At 33.0% G+C, this 23,829-nt stretch overlaps 1 long non-coding RNA gene across 15 annotated transcripts; it reads left to right on the forward strand.

The window, feature by feature from the left end:
- The first annotated feature begins 761 nt into the window (after window positions 1–761).
- Window positions 762–16,733, forward strand: LOC136224312 (uncharacterized). 15 transcript variants are annotated; one of them, XR_010686377.1, is made up of 10 exons: window positions 762–856; window positions 1,233–1,304; window positions 2,555–3,539; window positions 3,680–3,866; window positions 6,335–6,549; window positions 9,027–9,122; window positions 10,622–10,817; window positions 11,646–11,688; window positions 14,337–14,532; window positions 14,635–16,733. It is a non-coding gene; the product is annotated as an uncharacterized lncRNA (long non-coding RNA). The 15 variants fall into 15 exon arrangements; XR_010686381.1 differs by having other exon boundaries at window positions 10,702–10,817; XR_010686382.1 differs by lacking the exon at window positions 6,335–6,549 and adding an exon at window positions 13,540–13,663.
- The last annotated feature ends 7,096 nt before the right edge of the window (window positions 16,734–23,829 follow it).

Below are 23,829 nucleotides of genomic sequence, written 5' to 3' on the forward strand. Positions count from 1 at the left end.
AAATATTACAAAAAAAAAAAAAAAAGCTTAATGCTTCTCCACCCCCTTAACTTGTCTAAATTGGTCATTTTACCCCTCTAACTCATCGAATGTCCTATTTACCCCATTAACTCCATAAAAATGGTATTTCTCACCTCCTTAACTTGTCCAAATTTGTCCTTTTACATCTTCTCAACTCATCGAATATCCTATTTACACCCTTAACTCCATAAAAGTGGTATTTCTCACCACTTATGATCCTATTTACCCTCTTAACTCCATAAAAATGGTATTTCTTATCCCTTTATAGTAGTCAAAAAAGTTGAAAAGAGAAAGAACGAATAAAAAATACAAATAACAAGAACATTAATATAAACAAGTTAAATACATTATATGTAGGGATAATGTACCAAAATATGCCTATGATTTTTGGGGAAGTACCAATTTAGGTTCCACTTACAAAATAGCATAAATATAGATTTAACGTATAAAAAAAGTTATCAATTTAGGTTTTGATAACGGATTGTAAGGGCTGAAAAATACCACTTTTATGGAGTTAAGGGGGGTAAATAGAATATTCTATGGGTTGGGGGAATAAATGGACAAGTTGAGGGGGTGAGAAATACCACTTTTATGGAGTTAAGGGGGTAAATAGGACATTCGATGAGTTGAGGGGGTAAAATGACCAATTTGGACAACTTAAGGGGGCTGTGGAAGCATTAGGCAAAAAAAAAAAAAAAAAAAAAAAACTAAACCTAATAGACCGAAAAACTGAAATTCATTCGGCTCGACTTTTCTTCGTTACAAAGTTTGTAACCTCTCTCTCTCTCTCTCTCTCTCTCTTTCGGCCTAGATAAGTTCGAGACCAACTTCAATGGTTAGTGTCTTCTTCTTCCTCTTCTTCTTCGTTGAATTCGTTCAATATGTTTTTTTTTCGAGTTTTCTGATAATTTTTTCTGCAATTTTGCTTGTATTTTTGATTTTATGAATCCCTTCTCAAGGGATCTAGTACACATAGGGGACCAGTCCTCTTGTAAAGGGTGGTTCAGCTTTCCCTGATGCACCACTTTGTCTGCTGGGTGCAATTTTTGAACCCTAATGGCTTGAACAGGGACATATCCAGATGGGGGGCTTGATCACCCACTGGTTGTGTACGTGTTTTAAGTTTTTATGTAAAAACATTAAAAAAAAAAAATATCAATTTAGCACCCATACATTGGATCCGTTGTTGAACATATATTTGTGTTGTGTAGATTCTATCTGGATTTTGATATCGATGTCGAGGAGCTTGTGGGAGATCATCGGGCACCTCTCAATAGATTATTGTAATTCTTCTTTTCCTTAATTTTTTAGTATCTAGTTATGGAAATATAAAGTGCTATATATTATTAATTGCATACTCTTGTTTTGCTGAATCAAATTGAATATCACCAAACAGTTTTCAATTTTAGAGTAGGCAACCCTATCCTGGAGACTCCCGGAATGACAGTCCGGATCTAATGAGTTATTTCGTGTTCCTTGGTCGCAATGTTATCTTGTATTAGTCATGTAAACAATTCAATGTGGACTGACATTGAAGATAAGAAGTTGAAATTGACATTAATGAAGTACACTTAAATGACTTATGTTATCAAATGATGCTTAAGTATGTATTGTGGTAATTTTTTTTGATGGAATTTGGAAAATTGATCAAGAAAAAGCAAAGTCCAAATGAGCTAATTGCCTACTGGAAACACACAACATAGATTTGAGGACACTCAAAAGTCATTCGGGGTCGATTAGGAGTTTATTAATTGATTTACGCTTAAAAAAAGTTTTCCATAAAATGATGATGAGTTTCTGCAAATCAAGATACAGTGAAAACAACACGACATATTTATGTTTGGCTCATTGAGTTGTTTAGTAGCCATAGTGATTCCATCGCTAATTTTCGAAAAATAAAAGATTGATTTCTATTATGTTTAGATTTACTAATTACAATTGGATTTGGTTTTTTGAATGACCTAGGGATTTTTTGGGGGTGTCTATAAAGGCATTAAAAGAACATTTTTGCCGTTTGACACTTTGAACTTATACTTGGACCTATCACACACCTAAACTTGTCAATTTTGAACTCAGACGCTCTTACTCCACCAATATGGTAAGTAACTAGGCAAAAATTGGACTCGGCGGTGCCACTTCAACTTTGAAATCTATCAACTCAGCAATTAAGGGTACTAAAGATCAAAATTTGACAAGTTTAAGTGTGTGGTTGGTCCAAGTTTAGGTATGCAACTATATGTTAAGTCCATTTGTAGTAGAAAAGAAAGGATTTTAGTAGAACAGAAGATTGACAAATATTTTAATTATTTGGTTATATACTTGATTAATTAATATATATCTATATCAACTTGAGCTGAGAACTACTTTGGAAATTACCAATTAAGGGTTTGAAAGTTAATTTTTGTTTTAAAGGGAATGTTCATGTTAGTTATGCTGGGTTAGCAATGAAATAAAATGTGGTGATATGGTGTTTGAGTAACTTAACTTGAATTGAAAGTGATTGAAAATGATGGAATGTTTTCGTTTATTGCAGACTGATCGCGGAATTTCAATCACAGAGGCTTTACAATGGCTAGTGATGACCAGCATTTTCTTCTCTACTTCATCACCGGAATTTACTTGGGGCCTCATATGTGTATGCTTATGCTCTCCGAGAGGCAGACAAATCTCTCTCAGTGAAGTCAAGTCTGCTGCACCATGGTTACTTTGGGGTATCAGTCTCCTTCCAAATACCGTCTATTTTCGGACCTCTTTCCTCCCAGGCTGCATTATGGGAGGTGGAAAGAAATTGTAAGACAATTGACAACATAGTGTTTATCGATAACCCGAATACCTCATATCTTAATCTCGAGGAGCTTGAAAGGTAACTGGACTTGAGAATATTGTATTGGATAAGGTTACAGCCATGTTCGGTAAATCCGAGGATAATAGTATTTCACATGATATATCAATGGAAGGAGTTGAACTTGATGACAAACTGCCTGCTCCGATATTAGGTACAGCCGATGAGAAAAGTACTTCATTTAATATAGCATTGGAAAGGCTTGAACATGTCGGAAAACTTCCTGCTCCAATACTCAGTACATCCAAGGGTAAAATATTTTATATGATATGCCAGTGGAAAGGGTTGAACTTGTTGGAAAACGGCAATGGGTTGAAATTGCTGGAAAACTGCCTGTTTCAAAGCAGCCTGGTTCACGTTTCACATGTTCCAGGGTTAGAATTACAAACTGTGACACCTCTTCAACGTATTCCACCGATGTCTCAAGAGCGGAAATCTGCAACTCTTAACGCCAGAACTGTGGAAATGGTTGGTCCACCAACATTTCTGATGAGGCCTTCCTCCCCGAAAAAAGAAGATTGGGACAGAATTGGAGCTTTTGGTAAAAATGTAGTATTTCTAACAGGGGGTGCTGCCACAGGACAGATGGGACCATCATTCGGACACGTGAACTTATGTGAATCCGATTATTCTTATTTACTTTGAGTAGCCCTCCCTGGTGTCAAAAATGGTAAAAGTAAGTTCACCTTGCCAAATTCATTGTCAAACAATTTCAAATCATTTCACCTGCATTGTAATTTTTTATGTTACATTTCAACTATTACGAGACGTTGGATTAATAGTCTTATGGTGCCGATTGTTGTTGATTTACTGCAGATGATTTCATTTGTGTTGTGAGCAGTGATGGTATAGTTTATATAAAAGGCGTGACCAGAGCAGGCAAGGAGTCGGTAGAGTTGTATTCGAAAACATTCATAATGCTGTCCATAAATCTTGGCCCTCCCCGGGGAGTTCTCTCTCACATTTAAACTGCTTGGTCCTGTTGATGCTCAGCATTTTGGAGGTACCTTCTCGTTTTGTTTTTAGTGTTAGCCTATGTTGCACGGAGACTCAGAATAGTTATTACTCCCTCCGTTTTTTATTATATGACGTTTTGGACTTTTGAATTTGTTCATTTTTATATGTCGTTTTGTATTACTAATGCACTTTTTACAATACTTTCTCTAATTTGCCCCTATTTATTGTAGGAGAGAGATATAGTTATTATTGCAAATTATCTTAATTAAGTCATAAAAATTAATAAGAGAGAGAAATTTTGCATAGAAAGTAGAGATCCAGGAGAAAAGTATTAAGGGTACATTAGTCATTTTAATAGTCTCATTAATATTGCATTGGTCTTGATGAAAAACCTTAAACGACATATAAAAAAGAATGGAGGGAGTATTAAATAAGTTTACACAACCAGCTAAGTTTTACCAAACAAGTTGACACAATCAGCTAGTCAAATCAGCAAACAACTATTTGCCAAACAGGGCCTAAGTAAATAAGAATCTGTGACTCTCATGGTGCTGTTGGTCACCATTGAATGATTTTGACAAAAAATGGAAATTGTTTTGAGAAAATAGAAAAAAAAAAATAGATGAAAATGTAATCCTATTTATAAAGGAATTTTCAAACTAAACTATGTCCTAATAAAGATCAAGAATAGTATTTCAAATCGATTAAATCATCGAATTCTTGATTTTTCAATTTATTATATTAAACCTTTAATCAATTAGAAAAAATAAATAAAGAAAAGCTAAAATCAAGTTTGTTAGATTTTTAGTCTTATATTTTTTAAGAAAATCTAAAATCAAATCTAATTTATACCATTAATTATCAATAACTCATTAATTAATTAATTACTAGATAAGTTTGATGAAGAATTGAGAATTTATGCACAGCAATAATTCAATAGCTTTATTACTTTAGTCCTTAAACTCTTTACTTTCTAATTTTTAATTTTATATTTATAATTTCTAGCTTAGTTTTTATTTGCAATCTTTTACCGAATTGTATTCTATGATTAGTTATGTAGTTTTTATTTATAAATTATTCTCTTCAAGAGTTTTATATCAAGTCTGAACAGAATATGCCAAGTGGAAAATTTTAATTTCTAGATATGAATTTTGATCCGACGTTTGAGCAATTGGGTCAGAATTGGATTAAAATGTATGTAATTATGCTAAAACAGTAGAGCATGGTTCTTATCTTTTTAGGCATGATTGATATATATATTTATTGCACAACAAGTAACATTGTTATTTTTAATTCTATGAGAGAGGATGTAAAAAAATTGATGCATAAAACATTGATTTCAAATGTAAAGAAGATTTTATATTTGAAACTGGAATTTTAAACATTCATTTCGTAAAACACTAATTAGTGACACTGACATATTTAAGGAGTGGTATAGTTTACAAATTAAACAATGTGCCCAACACATACCATGCAAACAAAAATCTAACTAACTCCAATATTTAATGAAGGCATAATACATCAGCCGCTCCCAAAACTTGGTCAGATTTGCAGATTGTCTCCCTAAACTTTACAAGTGTCTCAACAGCTCCCTAAAGTTGGTTATAGTGTATAAAATAAATACAAAATGCATAAAATGCATCTGCACCTATGGACGTGAAATACACACGCTGTTGATGTGGAAAATGAATTGACAGAAAACTAAAATTCCTAAAATTGAAATTGAAATTTAAAGATAAAAGCCTAAAAATCCATTAATCTTCCCTTAAGTTTCTGTAAAAATCCGACTAGTACAGAAATGGCCTTTGGTGACGCCTCATTGACAACAGTTTGTAAACAAAACCGATACCAAAAGTCTTTACCGACCCTAAAGACTTTTGGTATCGGTTTTGTTTACAAACTGTTGTCAATGAGGCGTCACCAAAGGCCATTTCTGTACTAGTCGGATTTTTACAGAAACTTAAGGGAAGATTAATGGATTTTTAGGCTTTTATCTTTAAATTTAAAATACTTTATCCGGCGAGTCCGACTCAGTCACGGCGACCCCGGGGAAGTGTCCGTGCTTCATAGTTGGCAACGGTTTATTTAAAGAACCGATGCGAAAGACTTTTGACATCGGTTTTATTAGGAACCGTTGTGAATAATATTATTATTGGGGTCGGTTTTTTTAATAAACCGACCCAAAAAAAATTATTGGCAACGGTTGTTTAAAAAACCGATGTCAATGAGCTTTGGTATTGGTTTAAAAAAAAACGATACCAATAATATTATTTTTGGGATCGGTTTTTACATAAACCGACCGCAAAATTTTTTTATTGGAATCGGTTGTTTAACAAACCGATACCAACGAGTTTTGACATCGGTTTTAATAAAAATCGATTCTAATAATATTATTTTTAAGGTGAAAATTCTATTATTATTAGGGTCGGTTTTTCAAAAAACCGACCCTAATATTTTTTGGGCTTCCATCGGTTTTCCTAAAAACCCACACCAATTCTAACACTTATCACGCAGTCATCATCTTCTCCCCAAGAACGACTCAACACAGTTACCGAGTTCCAACGACTCAACACAGTTACCCAGTTCCAACAGTTCACACCCTTACCCAATTTTAGCATCTTCTTCTTCTTCACGGGTTCTTCCGACTGGTTCCTATTTGTCTTCTTTCTCTGTGCAAACAAATCCATTACGATATACTCAACCAAATCCATCCCCTAGTTCAGATCCAGGTATTGAATCTCTATTCCTCGTCTAATTTCTTGTTTTGATTTCTAATTTCTCAATTTAAAGAAACGCAAACTTCTAAGGAGACCGCTGCTAATTCGGTTTTCAAAGCGTATACTTCTTTAGGTCTTTCTTTACTGATTTTTTTTGCAATTTCCGATTAGGTTAGTTTTGTTTTATCTGTGGCAGTAATCCAAAAGCAACTCACAATAACTTTTGTTTATTAATCGTATCTTGCATTTCTTGTATGGTAAGAAGTCTAACTCCCTGCAAATGCCTTTTGAACCTTAACCCCTCATTCTCCTTAAATCAGCAATTGGGTCCTTAAATTTTGTAAAATCCATCAATTGAGCACAAATTAATAGAGTCATCTTTTTCTTTCAAAAGAAACAGTCATCTTCTTTTGTCTGGTAGAAAAGAAAATGGAAATAGTTGTATGCGCAGCAATTCTACTAACATTTGTTTTCATTCTTTTTCAGTTATGTAATTGGTCGAAAAGATCAAATTCAATACTTATGAATTTACATGTAGTTGTCATAATTCCAAGGCTTATCTATAATTCATATCGAATCCAAAAATTATCCATTGATCGTCCTCATCAATATGGATGCATATTCCCGTTCGAATGTCCTTGGTTCAGTGACATGAAATTTCTCAATGACCTGCAATTCAATAACAACAAAGGTGACCACTTCAGGGATGTGTTTAAACCTTTAAGAAGTGGAATTTCTCGTAGCTGATTTTGATGGTTTGAGAAATCAAAGAACAGTTCAGTTTTTGTTTCATCACATGAGTTTTAAGGCTGTCATTGAATGAACAGTCAACAAAAGCATTGAATGACCTTTTCCTAGTTCTGGAAAATACATCAGAATTAGGAAATGTGGTTGATCTGCAAGACATTAGTAAAATTTATCTGTTAGTTTGTGCTTAATTGATGGGTTTTTTAAAGTTTAAGGACTCAATTGTTGGTTTGAGGAGAATGAGGGGCTAATTGATTTTGGCTATATAGTTTAGGGATCCAAATGAGCTTTATGCCATCTATATATGATCATGGGTTAGGTGTCTGCAGTAAATAATTGGAGAATTTTAGTTTAAAGTTTTGGTTTAGATGACTATGTATGGTTTATGTATTTTATTTTGTACAAAAGCACACTTGAATGCCAAATTTATGGTCTTTAGCTTAATGTTATCAGCCATGTGGACCTTTATTCTCCCATTCTACTTGGTTATGTCTACATTTAACAAGTTTGCATAACATAACACCTTACCAGTAATAAGACTTCCAATTTCTGTTATAAATAACTAATATTTTAACTAACCAGAACCATCAGATAATGAAATACAACCAATTGTTTAAAGTGAAAATCTATGATATCTTAAAAGACAAAGGCTTATTAATTTGAAAATTTGACTAAATTGATATTTTACTAGATGGACATGATGCTTAGATGGATATAATTTTTAACAGGTAAAAAAGCTTTTTTCCATGATTTCTGCCACATTAACTATGTGTGTGTTAATATACATTAATGCTTACATTAAAATTGAGAACATCGTAGAATATGCCTAAGTCTACTCGGCCTGAGCCTGGCTCATCTAAAACAGTTGAAATTCTCTCATTTATTGCCTTTACAGCCCCTTGAAACGTTTCAGGCTTCAGGAAATTGAGTAACCTCCGGAGGATCTTCTCGAAGTTAGGTTTGCGTATGGATTTCTCCTCTAAGTTTCGGCTCAAGTCTAGAACACTTAGAATTGGAAAAATTAAACTGGGTACTGTACCGGCTAATTTGTTCCCACTAAAATCTAAGGACCTTAGACCAATGTTTTGAAGGTCCGGTCGAACCGTGAACCTGTCAAGTATTTGGTCCGGTTTTACCTATACAGGTTTAAAGATGTCAAACCGCATCAAACCGGGGTTGAACCGAGAACTGGTGTTGAACCGGTGAACCCGATTGACCTTGGTTTTTTGCCATTTTTTGAAAAAAATACTGAATTAAATAAAAAACTAAAAAATTATACAGAGAAACAAACTTAACAGCCTCGTTTTTTTCTTTTAGGCTGCGTTCTTCCATTTTTCCCCCAAAACTCTTGAACCCTAATTCTTCTTTTTCTCCGACAGCCGATTCCCCAATCCTTACTAATTCAAATTTATTTATGCTTTTCAAGTCCTAATTGTTGAACCTGCGTTCCATGGTAGAGTCTCAACTCGCCGATTCCGTCAATCTGATCGCCCAGGCTTCTGTCGTCTATTAGAAGGTCTTCGATTCAAATTTTTTTCTTTTTGCAATGAGTTGATCATATTCCATTTCTTTTATTCAGTTTACGTAATTAGTTTTTACATTTAAAGAAGTGAGCTTTAGTTTCTTTTATTCAGTCTGATAAAAGATGTTATATTTCATGGATTTTCTTACATCTGGAAAAGCATTTTGTTCTTCCCTAACTTACATGTGAGATACGCTGATGTCAATATTTTATACCCCAGGGAAGTAACATATCAGGCAAGAGAGGCCGTGTTCATTGTTCCCTAAATATCAATACAGAAACCGGACGCTTATCTGCTAGAAGGCCAAATTTGCAGGTTTCCTTTTTCCCTTGTTTCTCACGTGTGCCTTCTTATGAAGATATTTTGAATAAATATCATCTTGGTATTTCACAAGTTTTGATACTTTGCAATTCCATATTTAGTCTTGTTGGGAACATAACATATTTAATCATAAATTGACAACAGAAGAAACTTCCCATCTGCTGCAGATGTGAAGTAAACATGAAATTCAATGAAACAGGATTTTATTATATATATATATATATATATATATATATTTTGGTTATCTGGTTGAACCAGTCCGGTTGAACCGGTTGAACCTATTGAACCTTGAACCAGTTGTCTCACCGGTTCAACGTCTGGTCCTGTTTTCAAAACATTGCCTTAGACCATTGGGGTTATCCAAGAGATATATCCATACTTGTCATGGATAATTTTTTAAATTTTATTTGGGTCCCAAACTCTTTTATATAGGATTCGAACAGTATTGAGTTTCAATAAAACCCGTATTCATTGTCATCTCAACGAAACAAAAGAGTATGAGATTAAGGAAGGGTTGTGAAACTAAAAAATGAAAGGTTGATGTTAACTCGTGCCAACGCTATGCTAGCATGCTTTTAAGCCACTATAGATAGAAAATCACCGGCCAAGTGATGTGATCTCTCTTTCTCACTCTCTCTGTTGAATTATTGTGAAAGTAAACTAGAGAAAAAGGCAAATATGGTTGAGGAGGAGGAAGAGCTTAACCTCTCTTATTATCTTTGAAAAGCAATAGAATATGAATATCCAAAATTTCTTTATGTTTTGCCAGCTAAACTGAAATTGGTGCCCATTCGTTTCCTTTAATGATTCTGAAATTTAGCCTCTCATATTTGTATTTCAGCTTTGTTATATTTGGCCTTTGGCAGACAAATATGTAAGTAAGTGATAAATTGTCCAAAACCCCAGCATGTAAATAGATCTAAGCCTCCATAAATGCCACAACCATATCTCCTAAGGTTTGTTAGTTTGAGATGAGCATAACATTTTGGAAATAGGTCTGTTAGTTTGAGAGTGTAATCAATATAATTGATGTAGACAACTGATAAATATATAGAATCAGGGTCAAGTTTGGAAGTAGGCCTGTTAGTTTGAGAGTTCTCTAGGAACGCCGAAATCGGCAGGGGCGGATCTACAGTGGGGGCACTTGCCCCCACTGAGATCTAAAACGAAATAAAACCCCCCTGTAAAAGATTTGCAGATTTGGCTTTGCCCCCATTGATGAAGGAGAAAGCTGTAACTTTCTACCTAAATCTGTCGATGAAGGAGATGAATAGATTGAGGGGTATAATTGTCAATTTGTTTTTGTTTTCTTTAAAACAAAAAGATGTCGTTCCACCTTGTTAAAAAACAATTGTTTTTACAATTATACCCCTCAAACTCACCCTCTCTATTCTGTCGAGCAAAGAACTGAAAATCCCCAAACCTAAAAAAACTAAATCCCTAATGTACTGAAGTCTGAAGCCCTCTCTTGATCTATCCTCAAATTCAATTAGGCTGCTAATCTTGCTGCTGCTGGTCTTTTCTTTCCCGTCCGGTCGTCCCCTCTCCGTCTGTTCCGTCTCACTCCTTCAAGATCTTCTGTTCTGCTATCTCTGAGAACTTCTGTTCTGCTCCTATCTCGAACGGAGACTCGAATAGAAGGTTGAATTGAAGCGTTTTTGGCTGCTTGCTTTGCTGCTCTTCTCTTAGGTATGCTAATTAGGACTCTTCATTTTCAATTATTTTTGGAATGTGCAATTTTATTGGGTCTGAGCATTCTGGTTAGGTTAGATAAAAGTTTCTTTTTTAGGTTCAAATTATATCTTGATGAGTACATAAGAAACAGTATCTACCTGCATTGATTGTCTTATAAGTGGCTTTAAATTTTTTGACAGAGAAATTAGGAATGGAATTCGATGAAATATTTTTTTTTTTTTGAATATGCTAGTATCAGTCCCTGAAAATAATTTGAAGAATAATAATTTGAAGCATGATCATGGTAAGAATGAGCCATTGTCTTCAGATTCCTCTAATGTTCTTTTAGTAGAGTTTTTGATTGAGTTGATAGCCTTGCTTTTATTAATATAATAGCAATTGGTAATTTTTTAATATAAATTTAGCATTCCAATTGAAATTATATATTTACGTGGCATATATAGTTTGCCCCCCACTATGTACAAATCCTGGATCCGTCCCTGGAAATCGGAATACATGTCTGGACGAAATTGGCCTTGGCCTCCAAGGGTTATTATGCCTATAATTAACTACATTAGTAATTAACTATTTCTAAGTGGCAAATATTATCAAATTCAAAAAATAATAATAATAAAATTGAATCAGCCCTTATGTTTAATAGCTTCCTCTTTAGCATTGACAATCTGCACTTCAAACTATATAGGAAACCATAAAAATTTATAAGTGATTTGTGATATTTTTGCTATTGCTACTTAGGCATTCTGAGTTGTTTATAAGGTATTTATGATATGTTTGCTTCTTTTCTTATATTGTGCTAAATTTTTGTTTGGTATATGTCTTCAGGTTGAGGTGTAACGGATTATCGTTGCTGATACACAATTTCCAGGTATGATTTGATTTTAGTCTTTGTATTCTCTTGAGAAAATGGTTTGTTTTTTCAATAATCAACTTTTCATAATTAAAAATGTGAAAAAAATTAGTTGTCCAATTTATTTTAAAAGATTCCGCTTTATTTAGGTATGTTACTCTTCCACTTTATTCAAGTTTATAAAACTTGGAGTATGAGTTACAAAGGTTCTTTCTTCCCTATTTTCTTTAAATATTTATTGTAAGGAAGCTTATTTTATTAATTAACTTCATCGTTTTAGGAGAGACTGAATTCAAAGTGTAAAAAGTAACAATGAATAAAACTCTAATAAGACATTCATGATCGGCCTAGATACCCATTCAGGGCATACTCGTTAGGAGTAAGTCTTGAATAGTTCCCGATTTGGGACTGTTTTTAAGTTGTTCTATCTCACTTAGGATGTGAATTCATGTATTGTTTTTTGGTTGTAATCAAGGTCATGGCTTGTCAATGCCTGAATCTTCTCTGAGTACATATGTAGATATACGATAAGCCGTCTACATTGTGTATTTGGAGACTATAGGGAAATGCTGCCGGATTTTCATTAGAATGGAAAGCTCTGCTTGCATTTACTAGTGAGACTAGAAATTTAAGAATGGGTTAGGGTGGAGTAATAAGGAGTACCCTAGCTATAGAAGTATGTATTGCATTTACATGAGATATTGTATGACAATGTGTGGCTTGAGATATTTAATAATTACTTGATATCATGCATTATTTTTAGCGGTTAATCAGTATGGATCAAAGTTGGATGTACGGTACTCGAACTTCCAATGAGTTCCTACAAGGGGTTGATGAGTTTATTAAGTTTAGGGAGCTAACAAGATATTCGTAAAGTTCAGGAAGCCAATCTGCAATTCTGGCTAAGTTTAGGGAGCAGCTGATGTATTAAGCTTTTAATTAATCTTTTTCTTCTATACCCTTAACAAATTAACACTTCTACTTGTATACTCTCTTAGAGCATCTCCAATAGAGATTGCTACAAAGATTGCCCAAAATTAACACATCATACTAAAATGGGATAAGGTGCAAACATACCCCTGACGTTTAAAGCTAGGAGCAATTTTACTCCTAACGTCTAAAATGGTGCAATTTTACACCTAATATTGGCAGCCATGAGCAATTTTACCTCTAACTTCTCAAGTTGGGTCAATTTGGAAAGGGATAAGGTGCGAAAATGCTCCTAATGTTTACAGCTAGAAGCAATATTACCCCTAACGTCAAAAATAGCACACTGCCTAAGGTGCATAACTTAGACCAATTTTGGACATTTTAACAGCACAACTAAATATTCTGTTTTCTTTAATATACAAATATGCCAAAACAGTCCTGGTAACATTTTAAAACAATCCACCCTCTTATTTTTTCTTTCATAATTACCTTCTCTTCCTCTCTCATCCACACATAAACCCATAACACACAAACAATTCTTCTCAAATAAAACCTAGAAATCCAAATTGATTAGCATAACTTAAAAAACCTAACTGCACAAATAAAGTTCATTAGTCCATAAAACAATTTCATCAAACAATAAGAGGAAAGGAATCCAATTTCGCAAAATCACAGTATTCCCACTCTTCTGGTTTCGATCTGAAATTTAAATGCAAGGATCTATGTGATTATGAAAGGAAAGAATCAATCAACGAAGATAGGAGATGATATTCTTTCAAATTCAAAACCTACAATCAAAATTACAAACCCGCATGGACCCAGAAATTTAATCACCACAAACCTAGATTTTTTTTTTTTGAATCACACAAACCTAGAATTTTAATTAACTAAAATCAGAACTCTTCGTTTGCATAATAATTTGATAAATATACCTAACAGGTGTGCAGCAAATATTGACGCAAAATCGCCAAATAGAGGAAATACCAAGAGTTGAACTTCAAAAAATATGGCAATCAAGGGAAGAAAACAATCAGAAATTGCAGAAAATTGATAATAATATTAGGTGAGTCATAGATTCTTGCTATTTTGTTTTTACTAGTTCAAATAGATGTGGCAATTTGGATTTCTAGGTTTTATTTGAGAGAGAATTGTTTGTGTGTTATGGGTTTATGTTTGAATGAGAGAGGAAGAAGGTAATTATGGAAGAAAAAATAAGTGTGTGTATATTAAAGAAAACGGAATATTTAGCTGTGCTGTTAAAATGTCCAAAATTGGTCCAAGTTATCAACCTTAGACCTTTAATTGTATTATTTTTGACGTTAAAAGCATTAAATTGTAAATTTTTTTATGTTCTGTTTATTTTTAATTAAATGTGTATGTGATATATATTAATGCTTAAAATACATATTTAATTAGAAAGAGACTATGAAATGAGTTAGATGGACTATGAAACTAGGAACAGAAGGGTGTAAGGAAACCTGAGATGAAACTAGAAGGTAGCAACTAGGAACTGAATGATATGAGGAGATGGGAAAGGAATGTGGGTTAGCACTCTGAAATTTCCATTTATTTGGCAGGAAACTTGAATCCATGAAATGAAAATTCTTATTTGTTTGAGTATATAGTTTGCCCCCACTAGTTAGAAATCTTGGATCCGTCCCTGCCTATAGCAAATAGATTTTTGTATTTTTATTTTCCAGTGTTCTGATCCTTAATATTGCCTGCTTATATTCAAGGGATCTCTAGGGGACACGGCTGCCGGAGCACATCTTCCACCTATACCAATGTCTCAAGACCGGAATTCTACAACTCTTGACACCGGGAGTGCTGCCGCAGGACAGATGGGACCGTCTATCGGACTCATGAGCATATATGAATCCGAGATTTCTTATTTGTTTCACGTAGCCCTACCTGGTGTAAAAAGTGGTGAAAGTGAGTTCACCTTGCCATATTCATTGTTGCATTCCTTGATGATATATTTCAACTATTTCGATTAATAACCTTATGGTGTCGATTATTGTTCATTTACTGCAGATGATTTCAGTTGTGATGTGGACACTGATGGCAGAGTTGATATAAAAGGCGTGATCACAAAAGGCGGCGAGGAGTCCGTAGAGCTGTATTCAAGAACATTTGTAATGCTGTCCAGAAACCTTGGCCCTCCCGGGGGGGTTCTCTCTCACCTTTGAGCTGCCTGGTCCTGTTGATCCGCAGCATTTTGGATTTAAGTTATCTGATGGAATGCTGAAAGGACTTGTCCTCAAACGACTTTGACTCTAATGGAAAGCACAACGATTTTGTCCATAACTTCAAGAATGGAATGGTAGAGGTAATCTGAAGTATGAACAATTGGAATCTTTTCTCTTTAAATCTCTGGTGAATGTATTATCTGTGCTTGAAGTTGTCCAAATTTTCTTATGCTGTCAGGTACTAATAGAGGGTTAATTATGTCACATTAATCAAGTTTAGAGAGTATCGATTTTTCAAACAAAGTTTAAGGGAGTCTCGTTGTATTGATTATTTTTTGGTAAAACTATGTTTGAAAGCTTGGTGATTTATAAAAGATACCCTAGTTATCACAAAGATTATATGCAGATTCTCTTTTTGTTTTCAGTGATGACTTATGTTGCACGGACATCCGAAATCATTACTTTTAAAACATACTCTTTAAGCAGAAATGTAAATAGAAACTGAAACAGATACAAGTAGAATTCTGGTAGTGAATACTATTGTTGACTTGACTTTTAAACATATATTGAATATGTCAAGTAATCGTTAATATCCTTAAATTTAAGTGGAATTATCTATGTCTATTTGTTGTTTTTTTTTTCTTTCTTACAGACATTTCTTTTTCCTAAGTTCAGTCATTTGTTTATTAAAGGGTCTGAATTGTTTTTATTTCCCATTAAGCCATCTAATTCTAGGAGGGAGAAGGAGTATGCATGGAGGCTGTGGAAAGTGAATTTTTTTTGTATTAAAATAGAGATTATGGTTAGTGGGATAACCGTTTGTCAAAGTTTGACAAAAGTGAAAAAAACATTAGAGTTTCTGATAATATAAATAAAACAAATTAACTTCTTGATAAAATACATAAAATACCACTGATTTTGAGTTTGGAGATTAATAGAGGTAAGAGTTAAAGGGGTAATGGAAAGGGAAGGGAAGTGATGGAAAGGAAAGTTAAAAATTAACCTTGTTTGGGAGTTTATAGGATGTAAATGAGGTTAAATGTTTAATTTCGTTTGAGAGTTTAATTTCGGTACTGATAATGATAAAATACATCATGAGAAGTGGGAAAGATCAAATCGCATGAGTCTAATGATCATGAAACGTGCCATTCCTGAAGCCTTTAGGGGCACTATGTCTGATGAGGTAGTAACAACTAAGGGTTTTTTTGATGAAATTGAGAAGAGATTTGCAAAGAATGAAAAAGCTGAAACCAGCACCTTGTTGGCAAGTCTCCTCTCAATGAAGTATAAAGGGAAAGGAAACATTAGGGAGTACATCATGGAAATGTCTCATCTTGCTGCTAAATTAAAGACACTTAAGTTAGAGCTGTCTGAAGACTTGCTCGTGCATCTGGTAATGATCTCTCTTCCTGCACAATTCAGTCAGTTTAGAGTGAGCTATAGTTGTCAAAAAGAAAAATGGACATTGAATGAGCTCATCTCTCATTGTGTGCAAGAAGAGGAGAGATTGCTCATTTGGTTGTTGCCTCTAAGAATGTTCATAAAAGGAAGAAAGCTGCAGGTCCTGCTCCTCAGAAAAGGCAAAAGGTGCAGACTCCAGAAGATGGATGTTTCTTTTGCAAAGTTGCAGGACATATGAGGAAGGATTGTACCAAATATCACGCTTGGCGTGCAAAGAAAGGTACGCCGTTTCTCACTTTTGTTTGTTCTAAAGTTAATTTATCTTCAGTGCCTGGACACACTTGGTGGGTAGATTCTGGTGCTACTACTCACATTAGTATGTCCATGCAAGGTTGCTTGAGCTGCCGAAAACCAAATGATGGTGAAAGACACATCTATATGGGAATGATACGATACTCTTCTTTTGTTTGTTCTAAGGTTATTTTTTTTTTGTGCTTGAACACACTTGATGAATTATATTTTTGGTATTATTATTCATATTGATGTGTTTGTGCGAGGTTGTCTAACCTAACATTCATTTGATGGTGAAAGATACATCTATATGGGAATGTTAAGGTAGAAAGTATTGACAATATACATATTAATATTACATTTGAGGACCGGTGTATATTCATATTTGAAGAAGACTTATTGCAACACCCTGTTAGGTGGATTTTGGTTTCTATTTTAAACAAATTCAAATATGTTTGTTTAAGAATAGGAAATTGTCTTTATCAAAATTTAGTTATGATGAACACTGTACATTTATTTATATTTGGCAATCTTTATATGTTTGATATTGTTTTCTAAAATAATGAAACCTTGCAAACTGGTGCACATTTTGAGAATATTAATGAAAAAGAATTTTAAATATAAGTTTCATTTCTCCAAAGAGAATTGAAAATCTTATATCAGATGAAGTTCTTAAGTTCCTAGATTTTTCAGATTTTAAAATCTGTGTCAGTTTTTAATAAAGGAGAACAAACAACTGTAAAAAGAAAAGCTACCAACAGACTTGTTGCCATTTTTTAAAACATGTAGTTGATATGAATATTGTAGGTTATATTCTAATTAAAGTACCAATAAAAGAAACAATTTAGACCCAAGCATTAAGAAGGTTTAAAAACCTAGCTTAAACACTTATATGTTGGGTTGTCAACCTATGGTTATGTATATAGACAAATTGAAAAGAAATTGTTTTTAAAGAATGATTGTTTGTTATTTTTATTGGGTACTGTGAATATAGGAGTTTCTAAATTCTATGTTCCCACTACTGAGAATTTAGAAGACAAGTAATTCAAGATTCTTTGAGGATGTTGAGCTTGTAGGGGGAAATATGGTTAAATGATTCCTCATCCAGAAGAACAATCTCAACAACCTCAAGAATAAATGTCAGTAAAGTGAAATTCACTAGAGAAATGAGAAATACAATGTTTGATCATTATTTTGTATATCTCTAAGAACATAAAGATGGTATTGAGTTATCAATGTCTTAAGGAGTTCAAATTCTCGATTGTGGGTTGATGCCATTAATTTAGAGTTTTCAAACCTTGTCAATTTTCTCAAAGACAATTATGAAAAGATATAAGGTATTTATTGTTGTCAAAGACTTCAGACGAAAAGAAGACATTATTTGTAAAAAAAACTTTCTTTCTAGCTTCATTAAAAGATTCTTTAAAGTTATAATGGCATTGCTAACTGGTTATGATTACAAATTTCATTAAGTTATTGTCTCATTGATTTTGAGATGAATTTGTTTGATAATTATGTATATTTTGGATTCAGTGGGAGGAAATTTATTTTTCTATTTGAGAACTCCAAATCAGGTGATACCCTTATAATTAAAGGAGACGATTTTAGTCTCAAATAGTGCCCAAACAGTTATACATTATTTTTGTGTGCTCAAGTACGTATGCATTCTGATATGTATTTATATTTGAGGTAATGATCAGATATGCAAATATTTTAGTTTGCAGAGACAAAAAATTTTAAAAAACTTTACGTTACTCCTATTAACCCCCAATTTGGAGGTTAGAGTTTGGTTAGAGGAAGTAAACATTTAACCCAATTAACCTCCATTTACTCTCAAAAAATAACTCCCAAATAAGGTTAATTTAATACTTAACCTTCCATTATTTCCATTTACTTCTATTAACCTCCTCCCAAATAAGGGCTTAATTGTAAAATTTAATTGATACATGAATTATCATGTAATTTCCTCATTAATATATGCATAAAAAATCGCTTCAAAAAAATATATGCATAAAAAATAATTAATGGAATAAGATGCAATATTATTTACCACACAAAATAATTAATGGGACTGGGTTCAAAATTACCTCTTAACGTTAACGGTTACAAACAATTTTACACCTGACATCTAAAATTATGCAATTTTACTCCTAAGGTTGGCAATAAAGAGCAAATTTACCCCTAAAGTTGGCAGCAATTTACACGTAACATTAACAAGTTAGGTAAATTTGAGAAATAATTTATCAAACTGTTTTTTTAATTTATGAATTGTGTCATCTACACTTCACATGTGCATCATTTTATCATTCATTCATTATATTATACTATATTTTTTACGGGACAAAAAGATCTAAAATATTTCGTCTAATTTAAAAATATTAATCTCAAATTCTACTATTTGTTTTTAAAATATATTTCAAATTCTACTATTAAATAACAAAAAAAAGTGAAATATTTTCTTCCAAAAAAAAGGAATATCTTTTTTTTTTAATAGATGGTTGATAGACAACCGATGTAGAAATAAAGAATAAAATATATGTGTCTTATAATGATGTTAGAAATTGATCCAACTTGACAATACAAGGGATACAATTGGTCTTGGCGGCTAATGTTATAGGTAAAAGTGTTCATGACTGTCAATGTTAAAGGTATTTTTGCATCTTATCCCGTAATTAATTGTTTACTTATCGAATAAAAATTATTAAAAGTGAATAAAAATTATGGGGTAGTCTAAAAAAAACCATGTACTTTCACGTTTTGTCAAACAAGTACCCGTGTAACTTCTTTTGTCCAAACAGGGAATGAGGTTTTTTTATTTACGACCAGACGATGATTGGAGTTTTTCGTTTTGCTAAAAATAAGGATCTCAAAATTAAAATTGGAGTTGGTGACCTCAAATTTAAAAAATTCAAAGGGCAAAACATACTATTTAGCCCCTAACCTATGTAAAATTTGTATATTTGGCCCTTAATCTATAAAAATTTATGTTTTTGGCCTCTGACGTATTATTATGTCACATTTGTCATATGATCTATCCCAATTAGTGAAATCTCATTCAAAGTGGACGGAGAGTTGACAGGGCTGATTCCATTAATGACATGATACTCCTAACCAATAAGAAAATGACACATGGTTGAACAATACAATCTAATTTCAACATTGATGATATTCTAAACAACTTTAATACTTCAACTTTTTAATTTTGAGATCATTTAGGTATTGTTTAATAAAAAGAGAGAAAGTTTTGAAAATGACGATTTTGGAAAATAAAAATTTGGCTCCATAGTAAATATCGTACTAAACAACTTTAATTCTTAAAATGTTCCATTTTGAAGTTGTTAATAATCATTTTTATAGTGTGAAATTAAAAAATTCTCATTTTTAGCAAAACAAAAACCTCAGTTTTTTGTTTGAAAAAATTCCACAGGTACATATGTGCACATAACGTGAAAGGATAATGATTTTTTTTTTTGGGTTGTAGCCTAAAAATTGATTAATTATTAACGAAATAGTTATTATTTTTTTTGAAGCAATGAAATAATTATTATTAAATGATTAAGAATTATTGAATAAATTAAGAATTAATAAAAAAGAAAAAGTATAAAAATAAATCATCTTTATTCAAAAATAAATAAATAAACCATGCAGTAGTGCTCACCTGGACCCTGAATGACCAAATGAATTTGGTCAATAAGCTTGGATCTAACGGTGAATGACCAAATTCATTTGGTTATTCAGGGTCCAGGTGAGCACTACTGACAAATCATGTGGTTTGGACGATTTTCAAGCATATTCACGTGTTTTAAAAGTTAATTAATAATTATTTTGAGGTTAATTCTGTTAGCAAAAATAGTCCAAAATACCAACGCCGTAAAAAAGCAATGATATGGCAAATTCATTCAAATACAGTAAAACCTTTATATAAGAATACTCTATATAGGAATAACCTCTATTTTGTTATAAAAAAACTCAGTCCCAGCTTGGGCCAGTTATAAATAAGAATAACCTCTCAAACGTTATTTGTTATACACTTTTCAAGTCCCACCTTTAGAAATTATACCTCTATATAATAATAATTATATATTTATATGTATATATATATATTAAGAATTCAAACTAAATTATAAAATATTAAAAAAAAAACTATTGAAATTATCTATGAGTTAGAAACACAAACTACAACTTGAAATTATAAATATTTAATATTCTCATTGATGTTTACATTTTTCCCATAAAACTCTTCCAATTATCTATATATTGAAAACCTAGACTCTAAATTGAAATTTTATATATTTAATTTGTTCCATTAATGTCTATTGTTATACATTATATATAAACCATGCATGCCTATGATAATCTTAACCAAGTATCGAGCAAATTTAAAATTTTATGTGTTGAGAAATTTTATTATACCAAACTCTATTTAGTAATAACCTCCCAATTGTTATATAAATAGTGTATTCATATATGGAGGTTTTACTGTAGTCAAAGGACTATTTTTATCTTTTCATTTTATATTTTAACATTTGATTTTTATTCCCTTTTCTCTCCTATTGACACCTCACTCTCACTTCACACTCTCTCTATTATTACTCATCTCTCTCTCTCTCTTCCACTCTTCACTTTTCTGCCATTAAATTGCCAAAGAACAATTAGGAATCTAACTTCGAAAATGATTACCCTTGTTTTCTCTCGTCCTTTTTGGACAGGTTCAGATACAAATGATGTATTAAGTTACTACTCAAATTGTGCACTTTTTCTATGTTGAATTTTAGCATTTAATTGACTAAATTTTGCCTCATCTTAATGCCAGATTGTAAAAATTGTTCTTCTGCAGTAGATTTTTGTCACCATTTGGTGATCAACGACTTAAAAATAAACTGAGCTTTCTTGCAATTAAACTCCATTGCAGCAAGAAATGGTCAATGGTTGGTATATAGATGAAACGAAGGAGAGTGAAAGTTGAAGAGATGGAAGTGAGGAAAGGACGGGGTGAGTGAAAATAGGTGAGATAAGTGAAATAAGAAATTATAAAATAAAATAAAATAAACATATTTAATCTTTTGATCATTTGACTTTGACTGTTACATCAGATTATATAACATTGTTAGTCAGTTTAGACTGTTTTTGCTAATAGAATAAACCTGAAGACCTTTGTTTGTCATGTTTTGAAACACGATGCTGTGTTTGAAAATGACTGAAAGTGCCTCTAGAATGCAGTGTGGATTGGCAGAGTTACCTGTTGTGCTAACAAACTGGAGCAACCAAAACTGTAGATGTGGAATGAGATGACGTACCAACCGTAGGGGAGGGAGTGGTGGATAAAGTGGACACAACATCTGTACTGTAGGAGGTGTCTTGGTAGGTATCATTTGTGCGGTGAAGTGTTTTGTTCAGGTGCAGTAGATGAGTCAGGTGTAGCTGATGATGTGAATTCCGGAGAATTCGAAGGCATGTCAGTCATGTGATCAGAACCAGTGAGTGACACAGGTTTGGATGGCGTAGTAGGAGATGAAGTCCGTATTAGTACCATATGATCAATGGCTGTGTTATTAGAATTCGAATGGGTGTTCTGAGTAGTAGAGCCCAAGGTGGAGATCACATGTGTAGTGGGATATGAAGAAGAACCAGAAGAAGAAGGTGTAATTGGGAATGGAAAAATTAACTGGACACGGGCCGAGTAAAGATGGTAATTGATAGGATGTGCTTTCCGATGGGATGCTAGGAGGTGATTGAGGAAGCCGAATGTAGGTAGGAAACACATATTTACTGTATTGAATAAATTTACAGGTATAGACTCAACCGGTGGTAAAATCAAGTGATTTGGAGAAGGGTCTAAATAAACACACAACTTGGATATAAAATCTAACTTGTGCTGGTTATATGGACGAAGTAGAGAATAAATTACACTTCCAAAGATACGCAATGATGAAAAATCAGGTTGTTTGTTATAAAACATGAGATATGGTGATTTATCTTTTAGAACCTTTGTGGGTGAACGATTGATTATGGAATACTGTGAAACATAACATAGTTCCAAAATTTCAATGGTAGAGATGCATTGGCTAATAGGATAAGACAAGTATCAACTACGTGCCTAATTTTCCTTTCAGCAATTCCATTTTGAGCATGAGTGTGAGGACACACAATGCCATGGCTCCTAAGGAAGGGTTGTAATTTTGAAATCCCCCCTCCCCAGAAGATCAGAATAGAAGTTCTTAACTTCAGCACTATACTGATTAAAGATCATGGCATAGAAATCACAAAAAGTGGAAGCAACACCACTCTTACTTTTCAAACAAAACATCCATCCAAATCTAGTGAATACATCAATTATAGTTAAAAAATAGAGGTGGCCAAGACATGATAACACTAGAGCTGGCCCCTAAACATCCAGATGTAAGCTTTCAAAAATAAATGTACTCGAATGAGTAATAGAAGGTAAAGGGGTTCTAGCTAGCTTTCCTAATGGACAAAAAGAACAACTACTAACTGGTACTGAAGAGGATAACTTGTTATCTTTTAGAACTTTGCTGATTGTCTGATTTTGACAATGTCCAACCCGTGCATGCCATTAAGGCTGTAAATGAGCCAAGCAGCTCATGAGTGGCTCGGCGTTCGGCTCGATAAAAGCTCGGCTCGGCTCGGCTCGGCTCGATTTTTTAATGAACCGTTCGTGAGCACGATTTTCAGGCTCGGTTTGTAAATGAGCCGAGCTTGAAAAGACGAAAGCTCGCGAGCAAGCTCGATTAGAGGCTCGTGAACAAGCTCGATTAGAGGCTCGTGAGCTAACTCAATGATAATATTTACATATTTTAAAAATAAAGTATATATAAATGTTGTTTTAATTATTATTTTATAGTATCAAAATAATATGATAAAACTGACAAAAGAATAATAAATAACTTGATTCTTGAAATTAAAAAATACCAAATTTATTAAAATATATAATATACTAAGTATATAAAAAAATTAAAAAACCATTCCAAAACAGCATAGGCAAAATTAGTATAATAATATAAATTAATTTGATCCATCCCACAAGGTAAGTGTTTATGGAAAGAAAAAAAAAAGAAAAAAGAAGAGTTTGGCCCAACTATCCTTTTCCTTTGCAAGGTTGAGCGTGAATGTGGTGAGAAAATTTATCCCACATCGAAAAGATTGAAGGAATAAGAGAGGAAGACTCTACTATAAATAGTTGCACCCGTTGAGTAATAAAATAATTGGAGTTACCCTAATTTACCAGTTCATTGGTTTACTCTGGTTTTTAGTGGGTTGATATTTTTGACTAAATATGTATAATTGGATTAAGCATGTTGAAAATTATTTTAAAGAAAAATTTCAGACA

The sequence above is a fragment of the Euphorbia lathyris genome, chromosome 3, assembly GCF_963576675.1.
Source record: "Euphorbia lathyris chromosome 3, ddEupLath1.1, whole genome shotgun sequence".
NCBI lineage: Eukaryota > Viridiplantae > Streptophyta > Magnoliopsida > Malpighiales > Euphorbiaceae > Euphorbia > Euphorbia lathyris.